This window comes from Cervus canadensis, chromosome 7, assembly GCF_019320065.1.
Source record: "Cervus canadensis isolate Bull #8, Minnesota chromosome 7, ASM1932006v1, whole genome shotgun sequence".
In the NCBI taxonomy this organism is placed as follows: domain Eukaryota; kingdom Metazoa; phylum Chordata; class Mammalia; order Artiodactyla; family Cervidae; genus Cervus; species Cervus canadensis.
In genome coordinates this window covers 91399845-91417150 of record NC_057392.1, presented here as the reverse complement: position 1 = coordinate 91417150, position 17306 = coordinate 91399845, and positions in this window count along the sequence as shown.

Sequence of the window (17306 nt, the reverse complement as noted above, 5' to 3'; positions counted from 1 at the left end):
CTTTGCTCACTATTCACCAAGCACTGTTTAAACTACAGGGGACACAAAAAGGACAAAGAAAGGGGCAAATTGGTGGCTGAAGAAACAAGATATCGCAGTTGATGAGTTTATTGGTGGAAGACTGAAACAGCTTTCCTCTTAAGAGTTCACATCTTTATCTCTACTTCTCTGAGAAATAATAACAGGAATAAATTCATATCTCTTACTGTCTAGGAAAAGGAGGTTAAAAAAAGTTGGGTGATTTGATTATCATTTTATGAGTAATAAGTCTGAAGTGAATTGAGGAATGCTCCCTTCCAAATTATTGCCCTAAATTTAAAGAACCACAGACCTCTCTAACTCTGAGGACATAAGGAGAAGGTTATGGGAAGGAACCTTGGCACTAATATGTTAAATATAATGTAGACAGTGGTTTAAAGAATTCAAGGTTTGGAATTCCCCAGTGGTCCAATTGTTAGGACTCTGCCAAGGGCTTGGGTTCAATCCCTGGTTGAGGAACTAAGATTTCACAAGCTGCATGGTGCAGCCAAACAAAACGAAACAAAAGAATTCAAGGGTTGCCTGACCTCATTGCCACTGTTTCTACTAGTAGCCTCAGAACACTGCTCGACAACTTTCTTAAGTCTCAACTTCCTAATCTGTGAGATGGGAATTAAAAAATGGTACATTTCCCACAAAGATAAATGTGTGGGTTAAACAAGATTATATGTGCAGAACAGTGTCAGATGATAGAGATGCAGCAAACAATAAATGGAAGTTATCATTAATAATGAAAACAGGAGTTACAGGAACACAATGGGAAAAATGGTACAGAAATCAGAAATAAAGTCTGTTTATTTCTCTTGATACCCAAAGAATTTTGTATCATGAAACCTTAAAATGTTGATCCCAAAAATATTTATGTTTAATTTATTATCTTTTGGAAAGTATTAATTCTCTAGAACATATTTGCTTTTAATTTAAGAGAAAAAAACTTATTTTATATAAATATTTAAAATTTTACTGTACTTATACTTTTTTTAAAAAGTCAAGCTACATGGAGCCATATTTGGATTCAAACAAAACAAACCCAGAAACTAGTTGTCTTAAACTATAAATTGTTGTTGTTTCCCTAAGTCATGTCTGATTGTTTTATGACCCTGTGGACTATAGCCGACAAGGCTCCTCTGTCCATGGGATTTCCCAGGCAAGAATACTGGAGTGGGTTTCCATTTCCTTCTCCAGGGGATCTTCCCGACCCGGGGATGGAACTCAGGTCTCCTGCTTGGCAGGCAGACTCTTTACCCCTGAGCCCCCAGGGCAGACCCCAATATCAAAATTGCATCCAAGCTAAGTCGCTTCAGTTGTGTCCAACTCTTTGCAACCCTATGGACTGTAACCTACCAGGCTCCTCTGTCAGTTTTCAACATTAATAATGTTTATTCTATAGACATTATTAAATCATTGGCAATTAGTTGATATGTCAGTCTTCAGCCCCTTTCCCCTCCCCAGAGGTTGCAGAGTGGGGGTGAAATTTCTGAACCTCTAACCAGATCTCTGGGATTAGTTTTGAATAGAAAAATGACTTGGCATGTTAAAAGGCTCACTCTAGCTGTTGCATCATGATTAGGTTACAAAGGGTGTGGGTGAAAGAAAGAGATGAACTCTGAAGCCATTTCACCAATCCAGTGTTCCCACCAATGACAGTGGTTCGAACAATGATAGTAGTAGAAGAGATGGTGATAAAAGGCTGGGTTCTGTCTATATTTTGAAGATAGATCCAATAGTATTTGGTGACATACTGGCTGGAAGAGAAAGAGAGGAGTCAAAGATGACTATGTGGTTTGGGGCCAGAGAAACAGGAAGAATGAAGCTGCCATTTACTGAAATGAGCAAAACAGCAGGTTGGGCAGGTTTGAGAGGGGAAGAGAAGATGGTTTGTTTCAGACTTCTCAAGTTTTGAGACACTTCTTAGAATCCAAGTGGAGATGCCAATCAGGCTGTTGGATACACAAACATGAGGTTCAAGGAATAGGACTGGGGTGGAGTATGATAGTTGTCAGTGTATGGACAGTATCTGAAGGCACAAGACTCTGGGGGTGAATGTAGATTAGAAAAGAGGTTCAAGGACTAGGTGCTGGGGAGTCCAGAGAATAGAGTTTGGGGATGTGAAGGGGGAGTCAGCAAAGGAGGCTGAGCAGTGGCCAGGGAGTTGGAAGAACCAGGAACTTATCCTGAGAGTTGAATTCCTAAGTTGAGAAAGAAGTAGTCAGTTAGAGTTAAGACTGCCTATAAAGCAAGTAATGTGGGAGGGCCGAGAAGTGGGTATTGGCTTTAGCAATATGGAGGTCATCAGTGAGCCTGATAAGAGGAGCTTTAGTGGTAGGACAGACATTGAGTCCAAATGGAATGGGTTCATTAGAGAATAAGAAAGGAGAAAGTGGAAACAGAGAGAAGAGAGAACACTTTTTGGAGAGTTTAGCTAAAGGGAAAGTAGGAGTCAAGGGAAAAAGTTTAAAGGGAAAAATTATAGCACATTTGTATACTGATAGGAATTTTTTGTTGGGAATGGTGGAGGGGAGGGGAGCGCAAGAGAAAAATGAGATAATTGATAGAGTGGTGTTTATTTTTTTTAATTTATTTATTTGGCTGCATCAGGTCTTAGCCATGGAAGACAGACTCTTCGTTGCCTCATGTGAGACCTTTTGCTGAGGTGCAGAGACTGTTCAGATGTGGCGAGTGGACTCAGTAATTGGGGTGCATGGGCTTAGCTGTTCCACGGCATGTAGGATCTTAGTTCCCTAACTAGGGATTGAACTGTGTCCCCTGCACTGCAAGACAGAGTCGTCGTCACTGGACCACAAGGGAAGTCCCTGGAGCAGTGTTCTTGAGTCAGCGGGAAGCAGCAAGAGTGTCTGCACAAATGGAGGAACTGGCCTAAGCTAGCAGCCCGGCTGGTTCATTCTTAGTAACAGAAGTAAGACAGAGCATGTGGGATTGGAAGTGTGGGAACTTCTGAGGGTTCCTGCATTTCCAGTGAAACTGGAAGCAGGCTTATTGGTTGAGAACGAAGATGGGGAGAGGGTATTACAGGTTTCTAGAGAGAGAAGAAGGTATGAAACTGTTCCCTAGGAAAGTGAGATGGTGAAAGGTCTAGAGAGAGGTGGCAGATGCCAGAAGGCATGGAGGGCCCACTTAAGGTCAAGAGTTTATAGTGAGACTAGACGCATGGTCAAGAGCTTTTCCCAGGGCAGTGTGACTGCAAAGGCATGGGCAGAGAGTGGTAAGAAAGCTGGAATCAGCCAGGATTTGGACTTTGCCAAGCAAACATCATAAAGAGAGAGAGAAACGGGGGAAAGGAATCAAGAAAATATATGAGAGTGATTATAGTGATCAACTATGGAATCTAATCCAAGGAAGGAGGGAAGTAAGGACATGAAAGAATCTGAGCAACAGTTTAAAAAAAAAACAAAAAAAAGAAGAAGAAGAAGACTGGATTTGTGTGTCCTAATGGAGTTGAAGAATTATTGGTTTGGGGTAGCAAAGAGGTAAAGAGCTGAAAAGATAGAAGGTAGTGATTGAGATGAAGAGATGCTGGAATTTGAAATTAAGATGCTTCAGTATTCAGCAAGAGGAATGTATTCATTACTACCGAATTATATAGTTCAGTTCAGTTCAGTTGCTCAGTCGTGTCCAACTCTTTGAGACCCCATGAATCACAGCACACCAGGCCTCCCTGTCCATCACAAACTCCCAGAGTCTACTCAAACCCATGTTCATTGAGTCGGTGATGCCATCCAAACATCTCATCCTCTGTTGTACCCTTCTCCTCCTGCCCCCAATTCCTCCCAGCATCAGGGTCTTTTCCAATGAGTCAGCTCTTCGCATCAGGTGGCCAAAGTATTGAAGTTTCAGCTTCAGCATCAATCCTTCCAATGAACACCCAAGACTGATCTCCTTTAGGATGGACTGGTTGGATCTCCTTGCAGTCCAAGGGACTCTCAGGAGTCTTCTCCAACACCACAGTTCAAAAGGATCAATTCTTCAGCGCTCAGCTTTCTTTAGTCCAACTCTCACATCCATACGTGACCACTGGAAAAACCACAGCCTTGACCAGATGGACCTTTGTCGGCAAAGTAATGTCTCTGTTTTTTAATGTGCTATCTAGGTTGGTCAAAACTTTCCTTCCAAGGAGTAAGCGTCTTTTAATTTCATGGCTGCAGTCACCATCTGCAGTGATTTTGGAGCCAAAAAAATAAAGTCTGACGCTGTTTCCACTGTCTCCCCATCTATTTCCCATGAGGTGATGGGACCAGATGCCATGATAGAGACATGGTTAAAATAGTATGTTTTATATTACGTGACTTTTACCATTTAAAAAAAAAAAAAAGCTTTAAAAAAAAGATGTTTCAGTATTTGGTGAAGACAAAGTCTAGAGGTGTATTTTGGGTTGAACTGTGTTCCCTTGAAATTCATATGTTGGTGCCCCATAACCTTAGAATGTGACTATATTTGGAGAGAAGGCATTGTTAGAATGAGGCTGGTAGTGTGGACCTTAATCCAACCTGACTAATGTCCCTGTAAGAAGAAGTTTGAACACAGAGAGAGATACCAGAAGTGCCTGTGCACAGAGAAAAGACCATAGGAGGACTCAGCAAGAGGATAGTCATCTGCAAGCCAAGGAGAGAGGTCTCAGGAGAAGCCAAGCCTGCCCACATCTTGATCTTGGACTTCTGGTCTCCATTACTGTGACAAAATGCACTTCTGCTGTTTAAGCCGCCTGTACTGTGGTATTTTGTCATGGCGTCTCTAGCAGACTAATACAAGGTGTGACCACGGGAGTGAGTAGCTGAAGCAGGGTGGCTACTTTACCCAAAGCAAGAGAATTGGAAGAAAGCAGTGGAGATGGTTGAATATTGCACCAATGCCTTGAAATCAATGTTAAAATCAACGATTATGACAATGTCAGTCCAGGAGAGAATGACCGCACGGGGAGAGCCAGGTACTAAAATCTTCAAGGAACAAAAGAAAGGAACTTTGATGGGATGTGAATTGAGGTGGGGCAGAAGACTGTAGTATCATCTAGCACTGAAATTTACAGTCTCTCCAGCCAATAGTTAACCATCTCTCTCCCATCCACTTTTAAGCAAAAATGTTTAAAAAAAATTTAAAATGCTTGATTTGGCTTTTAGATTTTCTCACCCTGAGACTTCTGTCTTAGAGATTCTAACAGGCACTGAAATAAGGTGAACATGAAGAGGAGAACAGGATAATCTCTAAAGAGGGTAACTGGTTACCAAGAAACCCAGAAAGAATGGTGTTTTACCAGACTTACTTGCGAGGCTCTAAGAGGGTTTAGTTGAGCCTTCATAGAAGTTCTTATTGCCAATATTTTGCACTGGAGAGGAGTGACTAAGAAGACCTTTCGATAAAATTTATGGAGAGTGGAATTGTTGAGCAGTTCCTACCTTGCATCATTGCTATGGCTTCCAGGAATTTTTAGTGTCAGCAAGGTGAGCTCCCAGTCAGAGCCCCCCTCAAAATTATCATGAATTGACATCCATTGAGTATCTTTGTCCCGGCATTGTGCTAAAAGCTTTCACATACATTAAAAACAGTCACAAAATGAATTCTTACAGTTATACTAAGGTGAAGGCCTTAACTTCATTTTGCATGTAAAAAAATGGCTCTAAGAAAAAAATTTTAAAACTTTGCCTGGGAACTAGAAGTTAAGCCCAAGACTTAAGACATCTTTGCCTGGGAACTAGAAGTTAAGCCCAAGACTTAAGACATAATCTTTGGACTCTTCCACCATGTTCACCCTGATCCGATACACTTCTATGTATTAAACCCCCTCATCTTCATTGCAAATTATTTTCTTCTTTTTTGAAAAATGATTTTATTTGTTTATTTTTGGCTGCCCTGGGCCTCTGTTGCTGCGTGCGGTCTTCCTCCAGCTGTGGTGCGCCAGCTTCTCTTGCGGTGGCTTTTCTCGTTGCAGAGCAGAGCTCTAGGCATGTTTGTGGAGCAAGGGCTTAGCTGCCCCGCAGCATGTGGGATCTTCCCAGACCAGGGGTCGAATCCATGTCCCTTGCATTGGCAGGCAGATTCTTAACCACCAGGGAAGTCCTACAAGTAGGTTTCGAGTTTGGATACTTGGGTTCCTCGATAATGGCTGCCTACGTTGCTGTTTTGAAGACACATTGGTTTCAGTGTGAGAGCATACAGGCCAGATAGTTTGGCTAGATAGATTACTTATGTCTGCTGTGGACATGGGGTCAGGGAGAAGCAATGTGCCTGGCTATTTCCCAGTCTTGGTCAAGCCCCAAAAGATGTCTCTACTGATGCTTCCATGTCGCAGATAGCTATAGATATTTTTTTTTTTTTGGGGGGGGGGTGCACAATCCATCACCATTTGGAAGACTGTTTAGTAAGGGTGACAGAAGTGAATGAATAGGGTACGAAAAACTTGATAAAATTGTGAAAAGGGGAGATGAGCAAACTCCTTGTCTTTGGTTCTCATTAACGAGAGCATCTAATAAAGTCTCCCTGGACAATTAAAGAAGTTATTTAATTTCATTCCTAAGAGAGTTCATTCTTAACCTGTCTCCTAAAAAAAAAATATCTGGACTTATTTTTTAAAAACCTTCCTAAAGCCATGTGTCTCCAGCAAAATCCCAATTTTCTTGCCAAGGAATTCTTCCTAAATCAGGATTTTCTTGCAGGAAGCGTCACTGGTTTGCTGTGCTTACTGGCTACTTTTGGCTTTGGCTTCCTGTTCCCAACAGTGGAGCTGAGGAAATCCGCAGGATGTCTGCTCTGAAGGGATGGGGTGACTCAGCAGGAAAGGCTCCACCTAAAATAGTCTCGGTGTGCAGTTTCTGAGTCACTCTGGAGTCAGAATTAATATATGATCCTGGAATTAATCCCACAGGTGGTGGGGAGTGGAGAAGAAGGAAATATCTGAAAGAAGTTTAGCAAAGAGAAAAATCTGCCACCAAGATAAAAGCTGAACTGCAGAAAAGGCTAACATTCAGAAAGAAAGTTCATTCTGGGAGTTCAGAGTAGGTGCGTTGGGATTTCCCTCACTCACCGTGGGTACAAAGTTTGGATCCCAGTCCAGTGTAGGGACCCGCTGGGAATGGATATTTCCTTAAAAACACAGCAGGAGTTGAATAGCTGTGTAAACAGACATGGACCGCTGGGATGCAGTCCCCTTGATTTTGGTGTTTATAATTCTTTCTCTATCTGGCCCAAAATGTCTATAGGGCTGCTAGATTCTAGGTTTATCACCAACTAATGATAAATATCTAGCATATTGCCTCCTGAGAGACAGGAAGGCATATATTAATACAGTTTTTATCCACAGCTCCCCAAGCAATATTCTGTATTTGAATGACCTCTCAGAACCTTGTTGTACTTCCCTTTACCCTCTCTCTTCTCCCCGGCTCCCAGCCCTGAGTCCATTTATTTATCCCAGCTCTTCACAGGGAAGAGAAACCATATTCTGTCACTTATTCTTTTTTCTTGTTTAAGATTTTAAAAAGTCTTTTTTAAAGACCATTTTAAAAATGGACCATTGGAAAAGTCTTTATCGAATTTGTTACAATTTGTTGCTTCTGTTTTATGTTTTGATTTTTTGGCCATGAGGCATGTGGGATCTTGGCTCCCCAGTCAAGGATCAAACCCCCATCCTCTGTTTTGGAAGGTGAAGTCTTAACCAGTGGACTGCCAGGGAAGCTCCAGGCTCTCATTTATTCTTTGAATAGGTATTGAGCAACTACTACACAGCTGGGAGACTGCAAGGCAAAGAACACTGGTCCTTGCCCGCAAGATGCTCTGCCCAGAGTCTGGTAGAAGAAATAGGAAATTTCGACAAAACCTTTGTAATACAAAACCTTGGCTCTCCAGTAGTTTTAAGCATAAGCTTCTGGAAAGTACAGAAATTCGCAGGAACCTGCCTGAATGCAGCTGGGAGTTCATAGGAGATTCCTTGGAAGGGAAGGGACAGAACTGAGTCATCTAGTTTAACAGAAGCAGGTAGCAGGGCAAACCAAGAGCCGGTCCAAGATAAAAGTTGACTGGTGGATAAAGGCTGTGTATAAAGCTCGATGGGATCTTGGTTTGGAAAACAAGCACCATGAGATACATTTTGGGGACAGTTGAGAAAATATCAATATAAATAATGTTAGACAATATTAGAAGTGGTTTTAAGCTTTTTTGGGAGATAGTGGTGGTGTAGTTATATAGTAGGTTGTTCTAATTTTTAGGAGACAGATATGCCTGAAACATATTTGGCAAGTGGTTTAGCAAAAATCTGAAATCTGAAATGGCTTTTCAGAAGAAGAAGGGGGAGAAGAAGAATGGATGCAATGCAGACAGACAAATGAAGCAGATGCAACAAAATGACAAAATTGTTGAACTGAATTTGGATGTTCATTGTACTAGTTTTTAACCCTTCTGAATTTGTGAAAGTTTTCATGAAAAATAGTTGAAAAAAATAGTTCCCTGGTAGACAGTTGAGTAAATACCAACACTACCCAAAATTCAGAGGGAATACAAAGTGGAGAATAAATGCTCTGCCCAAACAATTGCCTTACGCTGCACAGAAGCACTGCGTCGGGCCAGAGCGTGGTCCACCCTGTAACTTGGAGTCAGTAGTCTTGGGTGTGTCCAGCTCCCCAGGTAGGACACAGTGGATGTTGTTGGTGGAGGGGGTTGGTGAGAAGGAACTCAGAGCTCGAAAAGTCTCAGCTGTATGCCAGTCTGGAGAGCCTGAGAAAGTTGTCAGTCTGACTTTGACTTATCCTGAGAAAGTCAAAGTCACGAAAGAGTGGAGGACACTTTAGAGACTGGTTCTGGTTTCAATTTGAAGGATAGATCAGAGTTTGGAAGGCATGGAACCAAGATATCATTCCAGAAACTACTGCAGTAATTTCATCAGAAATAAAGAAGGCTAAATGCTGGTGAGGATGCAGAGCAGCAGAAATTCTGGTGAGAAATTGCTGGTGAGAATGCAAAATGGCACAGCCACTTTGGAAAACAGTTTGGCCGTGTCTTACAAAACCAGATGTACACATACCGTATAACCCCAACAATCTCACTCTGAGAGGTTTACTCAAGAAAAGTGAAAATATGTTTAGGAATGTTTAGAGCAGCTTTTTTCATAACCACTAAAACCTGGAAGCATCAACTGGTGATAGATAATAAATAAATTTCACATTAATGAATGAATACTATACAATAAAGATGGAGGGAACTACTGATACTACAGCAGCGTGGATGACCCTTAAAAGCGTTACGCTAGACGAAAGAAGTCAGACTGCACGCTGGATGATTCCACTGATTGGACATCCTGAAAAACACAAAGCGATTGGCATGGAAATGAGATCATTGTTTTAAAGGGGCCGGTGTGGAGGGAAGAGCTGATTATAAAGAGGCACACAGAACTTTCTGGGTGATAGAAATACTTTATATACTTTATACAGCATTTTCATTGCGGTAGAGATTACACAGTTATATACATTTATCAAAGCTGTGTACCTATAAAGTGTGAACTTCACTATATAGAAATCATATCTCAACATACTTCACTTTAAGAAAAAAGAGAAAAAGAATAATAAGACTTGAGGAATGACTGGATAGAGAATAAAGGAAAGAAAAACAAGATATATTCCAATGGTCAAGAAAACATAAATATTAATAAAAGAAGCAGTACCTGATATAGCCAGTTAACTGCTGCAAGAATCAAATGCTGAACTTAGTTACATTGAGGAGTATTTCAGAATGTATTAAAATAATTTCATTTTATGTTATTACTTCAGTGGCCAATTTGGCACAGGTCTGAGGAAAGTGTTACTAACTTTTAAAAGCATATAATGGATTCTTGAGAAGTTTGTGTTCTGGGAACACACAGAGAAAGTTTCTGTGTGTATAAATATGCATGCCCATGCCTGTCTCAAAGCATCTGATGATACTTTTCCTTGGAATATGTTTTTCACTGATTTTATGTTCTTTAAACAATTAAAATGTGTCAAAATGCTTTCTTAGTTCTAATTAATAAAAAGTAGTAAATATTAATTTTTAAAAGAAAAATGTCTATAATACAGTGACAGAAGTTGGCATGGAGATAGTTTGGAGAGAATTTAAGAAGGTAGAATCTTTTCCAAGGAGTGATTTTTCAGGTAAGATATGCTTGCACGTGGGCATATGGACCAATCAAGTAAGAATACTATTTGTTAAGAGAAAAGACTGGAAATGATCTCCCTCCCTACCAGTAGGAAACTACTTAAATAAATTATGGCATAATTCATGCCATGTAATGGCAGTCTATATAATAATGGAATACTATACCACTGTTAAAGTGAGATAAATCTATATGTGTTGATATGCAATGATGTCTGAGTTAGAAAAACACAGTACGTTACATTACTATTTATATAACAAAAGGGTATGATCTATGTCTCTATCTAGATACCTGTCTATCTGCTTATACTCTATAGGTGTAGGATATCTCTGGAAGACCATGACAAGGAGCTGTTTTATCTGTCAGGATCCATTCAGGAGACAGAAATTACACAATAATTTGAGTAGTGAAGCTTTAATGTGGAAAATGATGAATAACTTACTAAACGTAGGAGAATTCTGAAGAAAACTCTAGGGCTTCCAACACTGGGAAGACTTAGCTTTGGAGTTACCTTAGGGCTGTAAGAAACCAAGACTCCACTCTTGAAAAGTGTGCTCACGGCATGGAGGCAGCAGATGGAAAACCACCTGGTTTGCTGGCTTCACTTGCTAGGATCATGGCAGCAATGTTTTATTTATTTGTTTGTTTGTTTGCTTTTTGATCTGTCACCTCAGGCGAGGGAAACAAAAGCAAAGAAACACAAATGGGACATCATTAAATTTAAAAGCTTTCTCAAGAGTGAAAGAAACTACCAACAAAATAGAAAGACAACCTACTGAATTGGAGGAGATATTTACAAATGATATGTCTGATAAGGGGTTAATATGTAAAATGCCTGATGTGAAGAACTGACTCATTGGAAAAGACCCTGATTCTGGGAAAGACTGAAGGCAGGAGGAGAAGGGGACGACAGAGGACAAGATAGTTGGACGGCGTCCAGCATCTCCCAGAGTTTGCCCAAGTTCATGTTCATTGCATTGCTGATGCCATCCAACCATCTCATCCTCTGACACTCTCTTCTCCTTATGCCCTCAATCTTTCCCAGCATCAGGGGTTTTTCCAGTGAATCGTCTGTTCACATCAGATGACCAAAATACTGGAGCTTCAGCTTCAGCATCTGTCCTTCTAGTGAATATTCAGGGCTAATCTCCCTTAAGATTGACTGGTTTGATCTCCTAGCTGCCCAACAAGGGACTTTCAGGAGTCTTCTCCAGAACCACAGTTCAAAGGCATCAATTCTTTGGCATTCTGCCTTCTTTATGGTTCTGCTCTCACAACCGTATGTGACCACTGGGAAGACCATAGCTTTGACTACACAGAGTAATGTATTGGCAGCGGAGGAATGTCTCTGCTTTTTAGCGTTCTGTCTAGGTTTGTCATCGCTCTCCGGCCAGAAGCAATCGTCTTCCGATTTCGTGGCTGCAGTCACCTTCTGCAGTGATTTTGGAGCCCAAGAAGAGGAAATCTGTCACTACTTCCATATTTTCCCCTTCTATCTGCCATGCAGTAATGGGGCCAGGTGCCATGATTTTAGTTTTGTTTTTTTTTTTTAACATTTAGTCCCCTTCAAGGATCACTGCCTTGTTGGGGTAAAACGGCTTGTGTAACTCAATGAAGCTATGAGCCAAGCCATGGAGGGCCTCCCAAGACAGACGGATCATAGCAGAAAGTTCTGACAAAATGTGATCCACTGGAGGGAATGGCAAACCACCCCAGTATACTCACTGTGACAATCTCATATATATGAAGTTGAACTGTATAAAAAGCGAAGAAGAAGACATACTAATGGCCAGCAGGCACATAAAAAAATGCTCAACATCATTAATCATCAGAGAAATGCAAATCAGATCTACAATCAGATATCATCTCTGTTATAATGGCTATCATCACAAAGATCACAAGTGACAAATGTTGATGAGGATGTGTTGGTGGGAATGTAGATTGGTGTAGCTACCATGAAATAGTATAGAATTTCCTAAGAAAATTAAAAACTGATCTACCATTTGACTCAGCAATTCCATTCCTTGGTAGACGTCCAAAGAAAATGAAAACACTAATTTGAAAAAATGTATGTACCCCAATGTTCATAGCAGCATAATATGCAACTGTCAGACTATGTAAGCAACCTACGTGTCCATCAGCAGATGAAGAGGCAAGATGTGATATATACATATGAAATATTAATGAAATATTTTGCAGTCATAAAAAAGAATGAAATTTTGATCTTTGCAGCAATACGGATGGATCTGGAGGTTATTATGCATAGTTAAATAAGTCAGAAAAAGACATATTTCATATTTCACATATATGTGAAATCTAAAAAATAAAAGAAACAAATGGATATAACAAGTAATAAACAGACCCATGGGTATAGAGAACAAAGTAGTGATTATAAATTGGGGAGGGGCAAGATAGACAGAAGTGATTAAGAAGTACAAACTATCATGTATAAAATAAATAAGATACAAGGATTAATGAACCACACAGGGAATATAACCATTATTTTAAAATAACTTTTTTAAGCTTTTCTGGGGGCCATGCCATGTGGCCTGTGGGATCTTAGTTCCCTAACCGGGGATTGAATCTGGGCCCCCTGCGTTGGAAGCATGAAGTCTTAACAACTGGACCACCAGGGAAGTCCCCGTAATAACTTTAAATGGAATATAATCCATAAAAATATGGAGTTGTTGTGTTGTATACCTGCAACTAATATAACATTGTAAATCAACTGTACTTTAATTTTAAAAAATGTGGCTCAGATGGAAAAGAATCCTGCTGCAATGTGGGAGACCCAGGTTTGAACCCTTGGAGAAGGAAATGGCTACCCACTCCAGTATTCTTGCCTAGAGAATTTCATGGACAGAGGAACCTGGCAGGCTACAGTCCACAGGATCACAAAGAGTAAGACATGAGTCAACACACACTAGGGCTGAGAAAGGGTACCTGAGAAAGGGATGAACTTGGAGGAATGAGCTCCTCAACACTGGACACAGACCTCCTTGGAGAAGGGGCAGGCCCACTGATGGTGGAGTATTTTGCTGGATTGCTGGATTGCTTGAACTGGTTCACAGTTGACAAACTTCAGGTCACAGGCCAGGCTGACAAGCGGGGAATTCCTCAACCAGGAAACCTGGAGGCTGGGGCTGGCGGGAAAGAAATCACTTGCCATGGGGTGGGGAGGGAGAGCTGAAGAAATTCAACAGGAAACTGCCTTGTGGAAAGAGCTGTGGAACTTGATGGGAAACTGACTGGGCCACGACTGGACTCACTGGAAAGCTGCCAGGAAGCTGTGTCTCTGAGCTGGCCCAGGGGAAGCCGGCTGGGGTACCCACGGAACTTGCTGGGTGAGATCCATTGTTGGGACCAACACAGCGCCACAGAAGCAAGACCAGAAAGCCCACTAGAACCAGGAAAAGAGGCCTATTTGTCCTCCAGAGTCTCTCGGCGTCCTCTACTGGCAGAGTTTAACACTGTGTCAGCTGGCAAGGGAAAGCTGTTTCATTATCACCAGCAGAGAAATGAAGGGGGCATTTGGGACTAAAAGGTAATAAATTCATAAATGCCACAGCTGGTAACAATTGTACCTGGGGAGGAAAACTGGTTTATCAGGCTCAGATGTGAAAGAGAAATTTACATTTCACTGCGCGTCTTGCTACTGTTTGATTTGGCAGAGGGGCATTGCAAAATTTCTTTAATGCATTATACTGAATTTCATATTGTAAAATAATAATGCTGTTGATGATAGTAGTACACCAGTCATCATTCCAAATGCTTTAACTACACTAAATCAGCTAACCTTTCCCCAGGGCAGTTACTCTTCTAAGACCCAGTTTTTATACTGGAAAAAACTGAGGCGCAAAGAGGTTAAGGGATTTGTCCAAGATTAGCCGTCACATTGTCATGGTGACTGCAGCCATGAAATTAAAAGACGCTTGCTCCTTGGAAGAAAAGTTATGACCAACCTAGACAGCATATTAAAAAGCAGAGACATTACTTTGCCAACAAAGGTCCATCTAGTCAAAGCTATGGTTTTTCCAGAAGTCATGTATGGATGTGAGAGTTGGACTATAGAGAAAGCTGAGCATGAAAGAACTGATGCTTTTGAACTGTGGTGTTGGGGAAGACTCTTGAGAGTCCCTTGGACAGCAAGGAGATCCAACCAGTCCATCCTAAAGGAAATCAGTCCTGAATATTCATTGGAAGGACTGATGTTGAAGCTGAAGTTCCAATACGTGGGCCACCTGATGTGAAAAAACCCTGATGCTGGGAAAGATTGAAGGTGGGAGGAGAAGGGGACAACAGAGGATGAGATGATTGGATGGCATCACCGACTCAATGGACATGAATTTGAGTAAGCTCTGGGAGTTGGTGATGGATAGGGAAGCTTGGCGTGCAGCAGGCCATGGGGTCACAAAGAGTCGGACATGACTGAGCAACTGAACTGAACTGAACTGAGCAACTGACACTTTCACACTTTCATGGTATAAGATAGATATCTAGTTTTATCATTTTTGAAATGGTAGTTCAGTTGTCCCTACACCATTTTTTTAAGGTTAATGTTGATATTTTCCCTAGTGACTGTCTTAATCATTTACTAAATTTCCATATATACTTGGGTTTATTTTGAGATGTCTAGCCTGTTCCATGGGTCTGTATGTCTATCTAGTCATGTATTTTTTAACTGAAGTTTAGTTGATTTACAACATTAATATATGGAAAGCAAATTTGTGGTTATCAAAGGGGAGAGGAGCAGAGAGTGGGACAAATTAGGGGTATGAGATTAACAGATATCGTCTATTCATGATATATTTTAAAGAATCATATGCAAATATTATTCCCCATTACTCTTGAAAATAATTTTTTGTAAAAGTTCAGTGTACATGTACTTGATGACTAATGGAATTGTTAGGGGAAGCATACTGACTGAAACTGCTCATCCCGGCCAGGCACCATAGTTACCATTTGCATGGGTTGTTTTACGACGGGAGGTCCTGGTAAGGAACATGGAACCACCAACTGGAAGAGTTCTGGAAAGGTCAAAGGGCGACACCGTGTGTCCAACCAGCTCCCAGAATCCTTCTCGTTGGCGTCCATCTTGGCTGAGTGATGTGTGCACCACCAGGAAGTGCTCTGAATTAGAACAATTGGCCAAAGACCACCCGGAAACTAATCCCATCACCAACCCAAGACTGCGGAGTGGTTCTCCTGGGTTCCCTTGCCTTCCTGCTCTCCGCCCAGGGGCCTTTCCCGATAAAATCTCTTGCTTTGTCAGCACGTGTGTCTCCTCGGACAATTCATTTCTGAGTGTTAGCCAAGAGCCCACTTTCGGGCCCTGGAAGGGGTCCCCCTTCCTGCAACAGAATGTGGGAGTTGAAATAAAGGAAAGTATCCAGGCTGACTCCCAGACTTCTTTCCTATTTGCCATGAGTTGGTAGTAAAGCTGTTTGTTGACAGGCGCCAAGGAAAGGGTATAAAGAAAGCAGATCAGCCAAGAATGGGAACCCTGCATCACACCAAGTGTGTGAGCAGGAAGAGGACTGAGAATGTCCAGTTGGAGGGGTGTGTATGCGTCCGCTAAGGCCGCCATAACAAATTACCACAAACTGGGCGGCTTAAAACAGCAGAAATTTATTGTCTTACAGTTCAGGAGACTAGAGGTCCAAAATCAAAGTGGCAGCAGGTTTGGTTCCTTGAGTTTCTGAAGCCAAATCTATTCTGTGCTCAATCATCCAGCTTTGGTGCTTGCTGGCAATCTTTGGCATTCCTTGGCTTGAGCCGAATCCATTCAGTCTCTGCTTCCGTCATCACATGGCCTTCATCTCTGTCTTCACAAGGGCTTCTTGTAAGAACACTGAAAAGTGAAAAAGTGAAGGTCGCTCAGTCGTGTCTGACTCTTTGTGACCCCATGGACTGGTCCATGGGATTCTCCAGGCCAGAATACTGGAGTGGGTAGCCTTTCCCTTCTCCAGGGGATCTTCCCAACCCAGGTATCAAACCCAGGTCTCTTGCATTGCAGGCAGATTCTTTACCAACAGAGCTACCAGGGAAGCCCATAAGAACACTAGTCATTGGATTAAGGCTTATCCTAATCCATCTAACTAACCATCTTAACCAATTACATCTGCAAAGATCCTATTGTCAAATAAGGTCACAGCCTGAGGTTTTAGGTAAACATTAATTTGCAGTGGTGAAGGGGGACACTATTCAATTCAGTATTAGAAGGGAGGAAACCAAGGGGGTAGAAGCAACATGAAAATCAAGGGGAGTCAATATCAAGATTCAGTAGATCTAGTGCCTTGGAGACATCAAGTGAAACATGCCCAGAGAATCACCCACTGCTGGCCATCTTCTTGCCTCCACTATCCAACCACCCAAATTGCCTTTCAGCTGCTATTAATAAAAACTGAAGTCTGTCCTGCCCCCAGGTCCTATCCTTGCTGGTGCTTACCTGTCCTGGCTCCTGGGCACCATCTCACCCTTCACGTCTCCTCTTGGAGCCCACAGGGCAGGCTTCACACCCATCCTAGACAAATGTAGTATATCCAGTGCCTTCCACTATGCTTGGTGCACAGCTGATTCTTAATAAATTTTTTTAATGAATGAATGAATGTATTAATTAAATGACATTGTGCAAAGCCCATTATCCAATAAGTTGCTTGTTTGTTATTGTTATCATTTGCTATATTTTCCTCTTACCAATAACTCAAACAGCTCACCTTCTGGTACACATTTACATAACAAAACTCAGCTCTAGCCTTCTGCAGAGCGTGGACTCTCTAACTGGTTATTTAATTATTCATTTCCCAAATAAAAAATTTCTCATATGAAAAATTTTATTTAACACTTAAAAGGTACTTACAATGTTCTGGCTGTTTTAAACATTTTGTAAATATTAACTAATTTAATTCTTATAACAAGTTACTGACTTTTATGTACTTTTATTATCTCTAGTTAATGAAAAAGGAAACTGAGGCACAGAGGTTAATTTTTTGACTGAAGTCACACAGTTGGTAAGAATTGAAACTGGGATTCAAACAAGGCAATGGGATTCTAGATGGAGTCTGTGCTCCAACGGGCTTCTCAATATACCTTTAACCTTTCCTTAGATGGGCGGTTGCCTTTTCCATGTAACCCTTCTGCA